Raw genomic sequence first — 15,811 nt, forward strand, 5'->3', positions numbered from 1 at the left:
GATCAAAGGCATATAATTGATTTCTTAGATCAAATGGCTCAAGCAATTGGCTGCCTGTGTCATCTTTACTGTTTGAATAATTTATTCGACTGATAACAAGGGGATCCCAGGACAAATCCTGTCCTCTTAGCCTGATCTACACATGCAGCAGAAAGAAGTGGTAGAATAGATGTGTTCCTTTAGACTGCAGTTGGGAGATCACAGTTTTGAAAGCTCTCTTATTTTAAAGGCTCTCTGCAAGTAGAAAATCAGCACAGCAAAGGATTAGAATCTTTCTCCTTGAAGTGCTAGTTTTCTATTTGCAGGGTGGATTTGTAAGGTAGCACCCCCTATCTGCAGCATGCAGTGGTACTGGCCATTCCACCACTCCATTCTGCTGCAGTTTTAGACTGTGTCTTATCCCATCATCTAAACCAGGGGTGTCCAAACTCTTCGGCAGGAGGACCACATCATCTATCTGACACCATGTTGGGGGCCTGGAAAAAAAGAGTTAATTTACATTTCAAATTTGAATAAATTTACATAAATGAATACATTAGTGATGGAACTTATATGAATGACTGAAGGTCTTGCAATAGCCCATGTCCTATAAAAGGCCTTGCACAAAGCAAGACTGGCCTTTACTTTGCTGCCACTGCTGCATCACAGACATGAAACAGCAAGGCAATGGAGGGAGCCCTCATCCCACAGCTCACATGAAAGGTTGAGCAATTGGCCGTCATGCTGAGAGCAGTTGTATTGGACCAGCACAGGCTCCAGCAAGTCTCTGGAGGGCCAGAGCTCATTGGAGACTGGGGGCTCTCAGAGGGCCGGATTGGGAGTCCTAGAGGGCTACAAGTGGCCCCAGGGCCGGGGTTTGGGCACCCCTGATCTAAACAGCAGCACAGCTGATGAGTTGCATGTACTTGGAACTGAACTTCATATGTGAAGATACTTTTGTTCTTGTTTCTTTAATGCGTTGGCTGTTTTTCTCTACAAAAAATTCTCAAATTCTTTAATTCTTGCATTAAAAGAGGCAGGCCTGGGGTTTCCATATGCTTTGGGACAGAACGTCTGTGCTTTTCACAGCTGCATGATAGGCAGAAACTCAACAGTTGAAGCATTTCCTATCATTGCACCTTCATGCTGAAAAGACAGACAATGTTTGATTGATCAAACATTTCACAATCCCCTGTTGTCATTTTCTGCCTCCTGTCTACTTTTATTTTTCCTCATTATTATTATTTTTTACCATCCAATTATGTGGCTTTTTAACACTGGCCTTATAGTGGAAATGTGATACATTCTCTTTTCAGTATTAATTTGGGTACTTTTCTTGATTATAGTATGGTCTTCTTGTTTATATGTATATTTAAATGGAAGACTTCTTCAAGTCACAAGTTCTGTATGTATGGTTCTGGTTCTGGAGATCCAGGTTCAAATCGCCACTCAGCCACAAAGCTTCCTGGGTGACCTTGGGCCTGTCACTCTCTCTCAGCCTCATCTACCTTGCAGGGTTGTTGTGAAGACGAAAGGAGGGAAGGAACCATGTATACCACCCTGAACTCCTTGGTGGAAGAGTGGTATAAAAATGTGGAAAATAAATAAATAAATTCCATATCTATTCAAATCTGCTATAGTCCAGGTATCCCTTCCCCTCCTGGGGAACTACTCTCTGTAGTAAAAATCTCTGATTTTCCCTGATTTTTTTTTTTTTTGCCTACTTTTTCACCTATTTTGGACCTTCCAATCACCTAGGATGCTTCTGTGCTCAGTTCAGCATCCAGAAGGGACTGCTGAGTCATCCAGATGCAGTAGCCATTGTTCATTTGTTGTTGACTTTCTTCTTCTTCTTCTGAAAAGTAGAAGGGAGTTGGGCCAGCTCACTGGAAAGCTCATTTCTCAGAGTGGGAAAGCTCGTGACTCTTCCCTAGTAACTAATCCTATAGGTAAAGCCTGGTTAATGTCCACTATAAAAAGTGGGGGGTCACAAACCTGTCTTTTGCACACTTGGCTTGGTCCAGTGCCTACAGCATCTGATGCTTTGACAGGGTCTGCCACAAACCAGGCTAGGTGCTGCAGCCACCAAGATCTTGGACTAGCAAAAGTACACAGGGTATGGAAAGAACCCAGAAAGATATGTTAATGGTTGTTTTTGGTGTTTTTTTTAATTTTCAGCTTGTATTATTCTCACATCTTTGCTGCTGCTCCCACACTTCTCCTGTTGAATTACCTGAGCCATGCTTCAACTCTTACATTTCCCCCTTCATTCTTTTGATATCTTTTGCAACCTTCTGATGAGATTCTTGTTTTTTGTCCCTGCCTGGTCTCCATTCACTCTGGAAGGAGCAGGCTTGTCTCATCTTACCAGACTACCAGCCTTCCCTACAACTTGGCCTTTCAGGAGTCTCCCAGATACCTCTCAGAGGACTCCCCATACCTCTGAGAGGGAGGTTTCCCCAAGACAGCTTCCTTATGTCTGGTTTCCCTGACTCTGGATAGCGGCAGCCATCTATCGTCCCAGTATAAACTCCAGTTATGGGATGGGAATCCCAGCTGCTACACTGTCTGCCCATCTATCATACCCTCTAATAAAGGATATCATAATGTAACTGATATAGTTCCTTGGCTCCTCATTGTGACTCACCTCTAAGCCTTTGTGCAATTTGAAATGTAATTGAAATGCTTTGAACTGGTTCAAAACCATCTAACTCCTGAGGTCAGTAGCTTTATCTGCAACTAGGAGCTTGTCCCCTGTAAAGGAAGGTAGGTGTTTTGAATCTAGGACAATGTCTTCTTTTTAATCTGACTGAGAGCCAGTTGGTCTTGGGGAGTCCCGGACTCTATAGATTCTGGGGAGCAGGTCTGGCCAAGTTCTCCTGACATCTGAGATACAGATGCCAAGTGCTGCCCTCCCCTTACCTGATGAATCACCAGCCTCTGTTACTCCCACTCCTTGGACTGGAAAAGAAAGAGGGGGGATAGAGCAGAAGAGGAAGTGTGGAGGAGAAGAGAGTAATGGGCTAGAGTAGCTCCATTGGAGAGCCATGGAGGAAGCATGCAGACAGAAGTGGGTTGTCATCATCTGTCCCACCCCCCCACCCCGTCAATGTGCCACCTCAGTCAGTTATGTAGGGGCCAGCCCCTTACTCCAAGGAGATCAACAACTGAAAATCCCCTGTGGGATACATCAGAAGACAAACCGGTTCTGCTGCATCGCTGCATGGGATTTAGGTAGGTTTGGGCAGCTTGACACCTAAGGTCTGTTTCTGAGTGTACCCATGTGAGCTTTCTAGTGGAGTGGTAACATTCTCAAGACATCCTGTGACACTGGGCATCTTTCCTTGACACAGCATTCGGCATCCTTACCAAGGTCAGAGTTTTCGCCCTGTTAGTATGTGGGTTTTGTGCTTATTTTTTGTGTCGTTTTGTTCTATTCTGTTCTTCCCAAATAAACCTCTTTTGTTTAAGATGTTCTGTTTTGCTCTATCGAAAGGCTCTGGCTTGGCAGTGTGTGCCTGAATCCAAACACTGCTTGGATACCTTGTTGTTATTTAGGAGGATGAATGGATGTGCTCCAGGTCAATGCAATTGTACAAAACACCTAAGCAGTAACTTGGGACAGGAATATTTTGGGGAATACCAATGAAACAGCGCTACCCACGAGGTGCGCCTGAAGATTCCTTGTCAACACAAATTCAGGGGCATACGTTTGGTTTGTGTGGTGCAGCAACCTGTCTTGGTCCAGTCATGGATCATGTGCTAGTTGGAGAACATTGTCTGGATCCCCTCCAACGAAGCAAGAACAACTGTGCATTTCTTTCTCCATCTGGAAAGGCCCTAGGGCACAGTTGGGGGGTAGGGTGGCTGGGGAGCTAGAATCTGTCACTCAGATGCGCACATGCACAGCTACATTAAATGGCCTCGTTTGTTCTGTAAGACCCTGTTTGATCACCGGAAAACATCTCTCGGCGTCTGTCTTGTACTAGCAGGTGGGTCCCTGCAGCGCCTGACAGCAGTACACGACAGCTTTCCCCAGAGTTCCACCAATCATGCCGCGAACCATGCGCAGAGCTCCTAAGTTGCATTAGAATAATTCATGCATGTTTCAGAAATTGGCTAAATAATAACTGAGGATCACATTGACTTTTAGAAGACAGTGGAGGGCATTTGGGGGGGAAAACATCTTTTGTTTTGCATTTTCTTTGCTTTGGAAAAGGAGTTGTTTTTGTTGGGGGACTTTGGGGAAAAATACTATGGAAATGTGAACAAAGTCTGAATTCAGAGAGGAAAATTCGTATAGAACTTTGAAAGCTGACAGCATTCTAAATAATGTGGCATTACTTCTGCTTGACTTGCAAGTTGGTTCTTGAACAGAATATCTGGATCTTTGCCCAGCTAAGGGTGTATTGGTTTTATACCAAATAAACCTTCACAACCGGATATAGTGGAAATGGAAAAAGTGCTGAAGGGAGCAACCAAAATGATTACTGGGCTGGGGCACCTCCCTTATGAGGGAAGGCTACAACATTCGGGGCTTTTCAGTCTAGAAAAGAGGCACCTGAGGGGGGACATGACTGAGACATACAAAATTATGCAGGGGATGGACAGAGTGGATAGAGAGATGCTCTTTTCCCTCCCACATAGCACCAGAACCAGGGGACATTCACCAAAATTAAGTGTTGGGAGAGTTAGGACAGACAAAAGAAAATATTTCTTTAGCCAGTATGTAATTACTCTGTGGAACAACTTGCCACAGGAACTGGTGATGGCATCTTGCCTAGTTGCCTTTAAGAGGGGATTAGACAAATTTCAGGAGGAAAAGTCCATTGTGGGTTACAAGTCATGATAGGCATGTGGATGATCCTGATTTTAGAAGTAGGCTCAGAATGCAGGGGAGGGCACCAGGATGCAGGTTGTGTCTTGCTGTCTTGTGTGGCCCCTGGAGCATTTGGTGGGCCATTGTGAGATACAGGAAGCTGAACTTGATGAGCCTTTGGCCTGATCCAGTGGGGCTCTTCTTATGTTTTTATGAGAATTTGATGTTTGCTGAGGATCCCTAGTCCACCACCAATGCAGAACTACAGTTCCCAGGGTTCCCTGAGGAGAAGGAATGACTGCTACACCAATCTGAGCCTTTAGCATTGATACATTGTAAAAATAATCTACACAATGCATAAGTAATATGGGGAGTTCCCTGTCACAAGTTATGGTGCGGTCACTACCTTAGATAGGTTTGAAAAGAGAATTGCACACATTCATAAAACCTTTTAGCCACAAAGGCTAAATAGATCCTCCAGTTTCATAGGCAGTATACCTCTTAATTCCAGTTGCTCTGGGGGGGAGGGCACGAGAGAGACATTTGCTTTCATTCTGTGCTTGTGGGCTTCTCAGACTTATCTAGGCGTTCACTGTGGGAAAGAAGAGGCTGAACCTGATGGATATTTGAGCTGATTCAGCACAGATCTCCGTTTCTAGGATAAGTGTTGAGAAGGCAGACACAGCTCTCATTTCGCTGAAGTTATATGAAGCAGACTTGGTGGGGGTGACATAGGACATTAATGAAGGGGAAGCCAGACTCTCTACCATGCATACTTTCCTTGTCCCCAAACAGCTACACACCAGTTGTTGCTCTCCTGGTGGGGGTTACTTCTAGTTTTGGAATCCCAGCAGGGGAAAAACTGCAGGGTTGAAGCGGTTACTCAGCAAAACACACGGAAGGGGAGTGTAAAGCTCATTCTCCCCCATCCCTGCTGTGCGTTATCTCTGCCTTTACTCACTCTGTCCCACCCCATTCCACTTTGTATATGTATTTGCTGTTAGGCTTGATTTTAACACTCAGATCTGCTATTAGGTTGGCCTTTACTTCTGAGATTGCATAATTCCCACTGAACTCAGTAGAATGGAATTGGGCTGTACCTTTAGGCAATGCAGCTCTGAGGTAAGAGAACAAACATTCCCTTACTTTGAGGAGGCCCCCATGAGTACCACCCAACTGCAGGAAGCTGCACATGTCCCGCTATGCCAGTGCTGGATTGCACCCCTAGTCTTATTGATTTCAGTGAACCTTGTTCATGATTGACTTTTCTTGGATGGCATCCTGAGGTCGGCTTCTGAAAGAAGAAGCTTCTGATTCTAGAGCTGGGCTGATAAGAGAAAGTCTTGCAGAAATTCACTCCATTTTCCCAATTTATTCAAAATGCAAGAGGAAGGGGGGGGGAGGGTTTCTTTTAGGCAGGACCTTGAAAGACAAAGCCAAGAAAGGCAAATTCTGGAACCTGACCAGGGCATGATTTTGGAAAGAAGTATTACACAAGGCATTTAACCACGGTGGGCTCAACATCTCCAGGAGCCAGGAGCAGCATGTAAAGTGCTATCTCTCTTACCTGGTAATGCAAGAGATTTTGATTCTCCTATTTCCTGGACTGGAAAAGAAAGAGGGTGGGCAGAGCAAAAAAGGAGGTGTGGAGGAAGAGGATGGGCTAGAGTGTCTCTGGCCCACCACTCTTATCTTCTCCACACTTCCTCTTCCACTTATCCCCCTCTTTCTTTTCCAATCCAGGGAGTGGGAGGAGGAAGGTCAGTGATGAGTTGATATACAGAGATGGCTGCCCCTCCCTGCCACAGATGGGTTAGCCCTGCCTAACAGAGAATCTGGTGGCTGACATAGACTCCTCAGAACTGAATTTTCCATTCTTTAAAAAAGAAAAGAAAAGAAACACACCACCTATGTAGAATTTTACAGAATCTGGGTTTTCAACAGCCCAATCCCATCCTTCCCCCCCCATGCCAAAAATGGGTGCACTGTATCCAATGGGGGGATCAGGAGGCTTCTGCAGGGGAAGGGGATTTAAATCCCCTTGCCCCTGCATAAGCCTCCTATTCTGCAATGGGTCTCCTCAGATCTGTGCTAGCAATTGCACTACCACAAGTCTGAGGAGAAAAAGGGAGTGGGGAGGCCTGGTGTCGGAGGGGTTAGGATCTGGCATGAGCCCAGTTTTGGACTAGATCAGCAATTTTCAACCTGTGCGCTGCTGCACATTGGTGTGTTGTGAATGGTCCACAGGTGTGCCGTGGGAGTTTGGGGGAGGGTCATTAGTAGGACCATTGGGAGATGTGAGCCTCCCACTGGCAGTGCAGTGCGCCTTGTCGATTGTCAAAAAACCGATGTTGTGCTTTGACCATTTTAACACCTTGTCAGTGTGCTGTGAGATGAAAAAGGCTGAAAAATCACTGGACTAGACTGACCTTTGGTCTGACCCAGTGGGATTATTTCTTCTATTCAGAGGTTGACTAACAGTGACCATCCAGTGACTTCAATGCTGAGCAAGGGTTTGAGCCAAGCCTTCTTTGTCCCAGTTCAGCGCTCTTCTCACAGTTCACAACATTAGTTGCTGCATCTAGTGCTAGTAAACATCACCTATAGTCCCTAACACACTGAGCCAGAGTCCCTGACTACTTGCTTTTTTATCACACATTCAGCATTTGGGCCGGTGGTTTTCAGTGTGGTCTTCAGCATCCACAGAACCAACATGGTGGCCAAAGATGCAGCCTTTTTCGTCCTTCAGTTATTACTGCCCTGTCTCAAGGGCTGATCCCCTTTATCCTCACACCCTTTTGCCTGGATTGGGGGATGGGGGATCCCCACACTGCAAGCTAATTGAGAACACTCACACCCCGGCAATCAACGGCCAGGCAAAGTTGCACTTCCCTGATCATGCGCCTGGAATGTGGGAAAATTCCACCACGACCTCAGACGGAATTGGTCCCTCTTCAATAGCTCTACCTTCCCCACCACAACACATGGGGTGCCATTTCCTCTTAATATAGACCTCCTCCCTCCCTCCCACACACTTGAGATCTTGCAAATTTCAGGCTACATTATATTCGCTCTCACTGCAGCCACATCTCATTATATCTTCCTGGCAGCTCCCCCCCCCTTCAGCTGACTCAGGGACACCCCCCCCAAAACTCACCTCAGCATCCCAGCCCCCCTTTCTTTAAGGAGGCAGCATTAATCCACTGTCCTTTTACCTTTACCCCCCCATGGGATTGCACCTTGAGTAAAGTGGGAATGAAATGCCTTTTCAAAACACTCTTTATCTGAGATCACCATCCTTCCTCTAGCTGCGATTCCACAGACTCTGAGGTGTGTGCACACAAGTATGGCAGAGAAACAAAATTTTGGCCAGTATCCCCCCCCCCCAAGTTTATGATCCTCCCCCAGAACCTCTTGTTTTCCTCTGATGTCCCCACCAAGATGGATGGGAGGCTCTTTCTTTGCAACTCTCTAGAGGCCAGACAAAGCTGTTGCGCCTCCAACCCTGGACTGTCTTCTGCTTCCCGAAATGAATGCCTCTCCTGCCCCCTCCCAACCAAACCCAGTGCCTGAGATCCCCCAAAATTCCACCTTAAGAGGCAGTGATGTCATCACAGGGTCCGCAGTAGCAGAAGGCGCAGCCTGCATCCGGAGACCAGGGTGGGGGGTGGGCATCAGAGACGCACAAGGTGTGGGGGGGACACAGACGGACAGACTGACTCCTAGTCGTCGACATCCTGCATCTTCCTCCCCCCGTCACCCTGAAAGCCACTTACCACCCGCTCCATCCTTCCTCTGTGCTGCTTCAGGGATTTCTCAATCCCCTGAAGGTGGGGGGAGCTTCTCTTCCTTCTTCTTCATGAATTTTTTTTGGGGGGGAGGTGAGGTGGCCCCCCCATCTCTCCTCCTTTTTCCTCTTTCAAAAATAACATTAAGCCAAAAGGGTTGATTTAGCTGGTAAGTATGGGCCCTTAGTGGCTGTGTTGTGTGTTGCTATTGTGAGTGACTGTCTGTGGGGTAGTGTGTTTCCCCCTTGGGGTGGCAGGGGGGCAAGGGAGTTGACAGTGGTCAAGGGGCTGGGGAGAGTGGAAATGAGTGTGGGTCTCCCCTCTGTAAAACACAGAGCTCATAGCAGAGAGAGAGAGAGAGAGAGGAGTTTCAGCACCAGTGAGGTGAACAGCTGCATGCTAACATGGGTGAGTGTGTCTATAGAGAAAGGGAGACTGTATGTCATGGCCCTTTGGGTGCCTCCTTGTGAGTTGCTGTGCATTTGTGGGGTGGGGGGAGAGGACTTTGATTTGCTTATAACTGTGCTGTACGCTGCTACGTGTCAGTGAATGAGTAGTGATTTAACATGTTTAGAAGCAAGGAAGGAAGGTAAGTATGTCTGATGGAAAGATGGAATCGTGTGAGGGTGTCTGTTAGACTAGGTGACAGTGGAAGGTTAGCTGTGGGTGTCTGGGTGGTCTGTGCAAGAGTGCGTGCCTATGTCTGGGACTAATAGTTGATTACTTAGAAAGTGTGTCTGCATGGTATGTGCACACATTAGATTTCAACTAGTGTAAGAGAGAAACTGGTGCGCCTCAATATGGTCATAAGTGGTAGCTATCAGAATGCGCTTGATTGAATGGCGATTGAATGGTGCACGCGCATGCATGTGCGGGGAGATACATGCATGTGAGAAACAGCCTACAATTTGTGTCTTTGTGTGGTGTTTGTAAAGTGTTTGTGGCATTCCTTGGTCTTTGTGTGCATGAGTGTATGGTGTCCAGTGCTGTGTTGATGTGGATAAATAGGGAAGAGGGTTTGAGGAACAGAGAGCAACATAACTCCCATGAGCTAGAACAGACACAGACACTGCTGACACATTGACCCACAACACTGAAGAAAAGCACATATTGCTCTCACACACATATATTCCCATAAATATATGGAAATATTGCAATGCAGACAATTAGAAATCACACAGAGGCCTCGGTCCTTGTGCACTCATTCACTGAGATAAACACAGACACACACACAAAGCAATCATCATAAGCATGTGCTCATGATGGCATAATAGCTCCCACTTACACTCAAACATGAGAGTGCTCCAAATTTCCTTGCCATCAGGCAACAAAGGGCAAGGTCAAAATGAAACAAACGTTGAGGAGGAAAAGCAAAATCTTACATTTGAATTTATGTGTAGAAAAGACAGTCAAAGTTTAAACATTTTGCACTTGATTAAATTCAAAATGTGGTTTATTTATTCTATTGAAAGATTGCCACATATCAATCACAATGACATCCTGAGGAAATTTGTAATGAATACACATTTTTAAAATTCATAGTTAAATCAATTTAAACAATAAAATAGATCTGTTATAGCAGCAGAAAGTTGTATTGTGATGCCACAGTCTTTCCCCTACGTCGGGTCCTTCAGATGTTCTGGCTACTGCCTTACCTTCTTTGTTGTTGACCCCCCCACCCCCACCCCCAAGGCTTATAAATTTTGATTTGGAATTTATGAAAGAAGTTTAACCTTTTGTATGTGTGTAAGAGTGTTTAAAATTGGGTGGCACCCTTTGAGTGCCAAACCCTGCCCCAAAATAATTTCCAACTTCTAATTGTAAAATCGTGACATTTTTATCCTTAAGGTGGGATTTAAAAATCTAAAAATCAGACAGGATTTTAATGTATAGGATGTATGCATTTAGTTGGGGCTCTGCCATTCATCTTACATACAGACAAATATGAGATTCTTAAGAGTTAATCCATACACAGTCACTTACTTTTGGTCATGTTGCACTCATGTCCAAATCCTGCAATGCACACATATTCACAGATATAACATTGTCACATAGATATAAGCATACATACCACTGTTCTCAGAAAACAGTCATCTCTTAAAAACATTATACACACATCACTTCACACGCTACACTATCTGCAAACACAGTTGCAGTCACAGCACTGTGTTCGCAAGTATCCAAACTCACATTCAATTGTCTGTTTATATACCACCTTTTGCCCGTGATGGAACTCAAAGCAACATACATGGGGTTCTTGAGCAGTCTCCCATCAGACCTAACTTGCCCCAGACTAGCTTAGTTTCCACAAGGATTGTTGCACCATATAGCTTCAGACCATTCCCTGGGACCATCTAGAAGCAAATGTCTGAGTATACACACATGTGATGCCACATAGTTACCCCTCCACTAGCAAAGAAACATACAGAGAGAACAGTGGACCCTGAAATCTACTCTTATACTCTCTCTCTCTCTCTCTCTCTCTCTCTCTCTCTCTCTCTCTCATACACACACACATACCCCTGCAATCTTTAACAAATACCACTCTGGCACTCACCAGCACTATCCTAGTTTTCACAAGCAAGCACTTGATCATATCTTCACAGTATTCATAGTCTACACACAAAGGGCTAGTTTGAGCATGCACACGGCACTTGATTTTTCAGGTGACCAGGTAAGCTGACGCCACTGAAAAGTCACACATTGAACGATATGCATGTTCCATCTGTGACGTTAGCTCTGTAATAACTTATTTGAATGTTGAGGTCATCTCTTGGTGTTGTAGCCAGGGCCGGCCCATCCATGAGGCCAACTGAAGCGGTTGCCTCAGGTAGTAGACTGGTGGAAGTGCACGCCTTTGTCCACCTACTGATCTTCACTGCTCCTCTCCTCTCACTTCTTGGACTGGAAAAAGAAGAGGGGGGCAGAGTGGAAGAGTAAGTATGGTGAAGAGAAAATGTGGTAGAGAGGAAAGTGGCAGGGTAGAGCAGACATACTCTACACTTCCTCTTTTGCTTCACCTTCTACTTCCTTTTCCAGTTCAGGGACCAGGAGGAGCAGAGGCTGGCACATCACCAGATTAAGAGAGGGCAGCATTTGGCACACCACCTCAGGTGCTGGGAAGTCTTAGGTCAGCCCTGCTGGAGCCATTGAACATAATGAGACATATCTATATAAACAACAATAGGATCATGCTGCCTTATTTACGCACATATTATTACACACAAAATTATGTCAGAACACGCATGGCTTCTCTCTCTCCCTCTCTCTCTCTCTCTCACACACACACACAGAGAGAGAGAGAGAGAGAGAGAGAGAGAGAGAGAGAGAGACTGCAATCCTAACCAACTTTCCAGCACTGACATAAGGGCAATGCAGCTCCGAGTTAAGTGAACAAACATTTCCTTAGCTTGAGGAGGCCTCCATGACTGCCCCCTGGCTGCAGGAGCACATGCCCCACTGGCATAGCTATGCCAGTGCTGGAAAGTTGGTTAGGATTGTGCCCACAATATCATATCTCCACATACATACAGCTGCATGCACGTATGCTCCAGCACATGGATCCATCTTCAAACACAAATTCAAACCATTATCAGCAGATTCAGCTAACACAGACCTTTTGTTACTCAACATATGCCCACACACAGTATATATAAACTAGCCAACACTCCCGTCTTAACACTCCCGCCTTAAGATATACTATGATATTATGCACCATAGCCCTGCATTCTACCATTTAAAACATTACATTGTTAAAATTTAATTTAAAAAAAAACTAACTCTGAAATACTGACACACACATTCAAAAAATGTAGACTATTTATTTGAGAGACAACTAACTTCACATAGGTGCAGTTGTGTTGAGCACTTAGTCGCACTGTTCAGTTTAAACTTTTTTTCTTTTAAAGTCCTAAAGCCCAAAGCAGCTTTATAATACCATCCTCATCAATGTCATTTGCATTCAGTCCATCTTCCATCATGGAGCTCAAGACAGGTGTACCTGAGAGGTCCCCAGGCAGTCTCCCAATCAGGTATTAAGCCCAGGCCAGTGTAGCTTGAACCAAGTTCCTGCATCATTGGCTTTCCTCAGACCATGCCCTGAATAAACTTAATATAACAAGGGCTGGAGGAACAAAGAAAAGTAATAGCAAATTGAAAGTATTTCTTCGGGCAAAATCAGGTCAGCAGAAATTGCTTGAGAATCTATTTTCCCCTCACTTTATTTTAAGCCTACATCATGCACTCATATAAACCATCCCACGTTCCCTCTTGCATGCTACGCTCTCCTCCCCACCACATTACTCTCTGCTCCCTATTTCTTTACTTCAAAGCCAGGAAATGGGATGGAGAGAAAGGCTTGCTCCATTTCTCACCTACCTAGATGTCAGCCAGATCCCCTTGTATCTCCCTGTTAAGAAGGCACATTGTGAGAACACACATGCACACACACATACCTGCGTACATACACAACATTTATTAGCCTTTTGCAACTATACAAGAGAAGGGAAGGGAGTGAGTTGTCAGCACAAGAGACGAGGGGAAGGCAGCTGGGGTGAGTTCTAGGAAGGATTCCATGAGGCCTAGAGAAGAATAGAAGATAAAAGGGGAAGAGGGAAGGGGGTGCGTTTGTGAGTGGGGGAGGAGCAGGAACTTGGTAGATGGAGCAATGGGAATATGTTACAGAGGTGAAGGAGGAAGGAGCCATGAAGAGGGCGACAAGAAAGCAGAATCCAAGGGAGGCTGGGGAAATGGGAAATAAGGGTTAGCTAGCTCTGAAGTTTCAAGGGAGAGTACAAAATGCAGAGGAAGCTGGGGTGGTGATGTCGCCCATGGAGGAAGGAAGGCATAGTGGCCACTTTGGGGAGACAGGGGCTCTGTGGAATCCCAAAGGAGAAGTGGAGAATAGATGCTGCACTGGAAGTCCAGAGATACTTGGGGAGGGAAATGGGGACACGGGGAGATGTTGGAGAGCAAAAGGCAATGGTCTAAAGAGAAGAGGGACGCATGGAGAGCCTGGGGTATAAAGACTTGCAAGAATGCAGGGGCTACACAGGGAGGAGACTGGTGCTGCAATCCCATAGAGGTTAGCAAGAACTAGGAGCCCAGGGATGGTCACCAAGAGACCAAGGGCTGCAGTTGGGAAGGAGGGGCCAGAGAATCAAGGACAGTCCAGAGGGAAGAGGGGGGCAATGGGGTGGAGTGGCTGCATGGAACAAAAATGGGAACTGGATAGATAGTGCAAACAGGGGCCACCAGGAGAAGTGCAGCAGGAGAAATGGGGGGATTGTTCAGGAGCCAGTATTAGGGGGAGTAGAGTGGGGATGGCATTTGAGCTGCGGGTGGGTAGGGATAGGGAGAAAGGTAGCAAGAAATAGGGAGAAAGGAAAGAGTGGAGAAGGAGAACTGAAGGGAGGCAGGGTGCAGGAGGGCAGTGGGGTGGAGGAAGGAGGGAAAGGGGGGAGAGAGTCAAAGGGGGGCCTGGCAAAGGCGATGAGTGGAAGGACAATGCAGGGAAAGCAAAGAATCAAGAAATGAAAGAAAGGAAGGAAGTGGTGAGGAAGGGTGAGGGTGGCCTGGAAAGATGGGACAATGAAATGGGTGGCAGGAGGAATGCCGCAGGAGGATGGAAGCCCTGGTGAGTGAAAGAAGGACTGGGGCTGGCTTGAGGAGCTGTAAGGATGAAGGAGAACCAGAGACTCAGGGCTGAAGGAGAAGTGTCATCCCTCCTGCATGAGGTTCCCCAGAACATCTCTTTTGCCACAGATCCATGTGGTGTGTGCAGGTTGTGGAGCTGCTTCCCAGCACACGTTCACTGGGGCAAAGAGGACGCGGTTCAATGGTCTCTGTGTCAGAAAAGCCTCACCTGTGAAGTGGCCCAGAGCCAAGGGAGGAAGAAAGCTCTGCGGAGCAGAGGCTGGAGGGACCAGAGGGACCCCAAGGAAGGAGTGATAGTGACAAGAGTGGCGATGGGAATGGATGGAGGGAAGAACCAGGGAGACCAAGGGAGGTGGCAGAGGAGGCTCTTGGGAGAGGGACAAGTGAAGAGAGAAATGGATGGAAGGGAAGAAGGGGGCTGAGGAAGGCAACAGAGGCAGAGCCTGGGGAAGGAGTGAATGGAGGATCAGAATGAATGGAGGCGGAGGAGGAAGAGATTGTGACAGCGGCAAGGGATGGATGGATGGATGACTGTCCTAGGACGGACGGAGAGTAGATGGAGAGGCGGCTGGACAGCGCAATGGAGGGGCAGAGATGGTGACAGGAGGTGGCCGGGGGTCGCGAAGGGGTGTGCCGTGATGGTCCGGGGGGCTTCGAAAGTGAGGAGGTGGTTGGGTTGGTGGACTGATCCTAGCGGGCGGCAAGGGAGAGGCAGAGAAGGCAGCCATCGAGGGGAGGGAGGGGGAAAGTGGGAGACCCCCGAGGAGGGTTGGACGGGATGCAATGAGCGTGGGGGAACCCCCGGGGCTGAGCAAAGGGAGCGTGGCAGAGGGGAGTGGAGCGAAGGATGGAGGGTTGAGTGGGCTGAGGGTGCGAGAGATGGATGGCTGGAGGAAGGACGGAGGCAGCAGCAGCAGCAGCGGAGGAGAGATGGCGTGAGAGTAGCCCAGGCTGCTGCGGAGGGCTGGAGGAGCACCGTCCGCACTCACCTTCCCCGTCCCTCTCTCTCTCTCTCTCTCTGTCCTGTCTGTGTCTCTTGCAGACCCCGCGCTGCGCAGCCCGCGGGCTCTTGCTCTGCCAACTCCCCCTCCTCCCTCCCCCGTCCAGCAAGAGCCAACCCTCCCTCTCCCTCTTTCTCCCCATCTCCTCCTCCTCCTGCGCCCTCCCCGTCCAGCAAGAGCCCCCCTGCCCCCTCCTCCTCCCCCCTGTCCAGCAAGAGCCAACCCACCCCCTCCCTCTCCTCCTCCTCCTCTTTCTCCTCCCCCCCGTCCAGCAAGGGCCAACCTATCCCCTTCCTCTCTTCCTCCCCCTCCTTCTCCCCCTGTCCAGCAAGAGCCCCCTCCCCGTCCAGCAAGGGTTAACCAGCCCCCCCTTCCTCCTCCCCCCCGTCCAGCAAGGGCCAACCTCCTCCTCCACCTCCTCCCCCCGTCCAGCCAGAGCCAACCCTGCCCCCTCCCCCGGGGTGCCGCGGAGGCGGGGCCAGGATGACGCCCCGGCCCCTGATTTGACACCTGCCCGCCCCGGGGCGGCCCCCCGTGCGCCGCCCGCCCCGCCCCGCCCGGCGCCCCCG

This window comes from Tiliqua scincoides, chromosome 5 (assembly GCF_035046505.1).
Source record: "Tiliqua scincoides isolate rTilSci1 chromosome 5, rTilSci1.hap2, whole genome shotgun sequence".
NCBI classification, from domain to species: Eukaryota; Metazoa; Chordata; class Lepidosauria; order Squamata; family Scincidae; genus Tiliqua; species Tiliqua scincoides.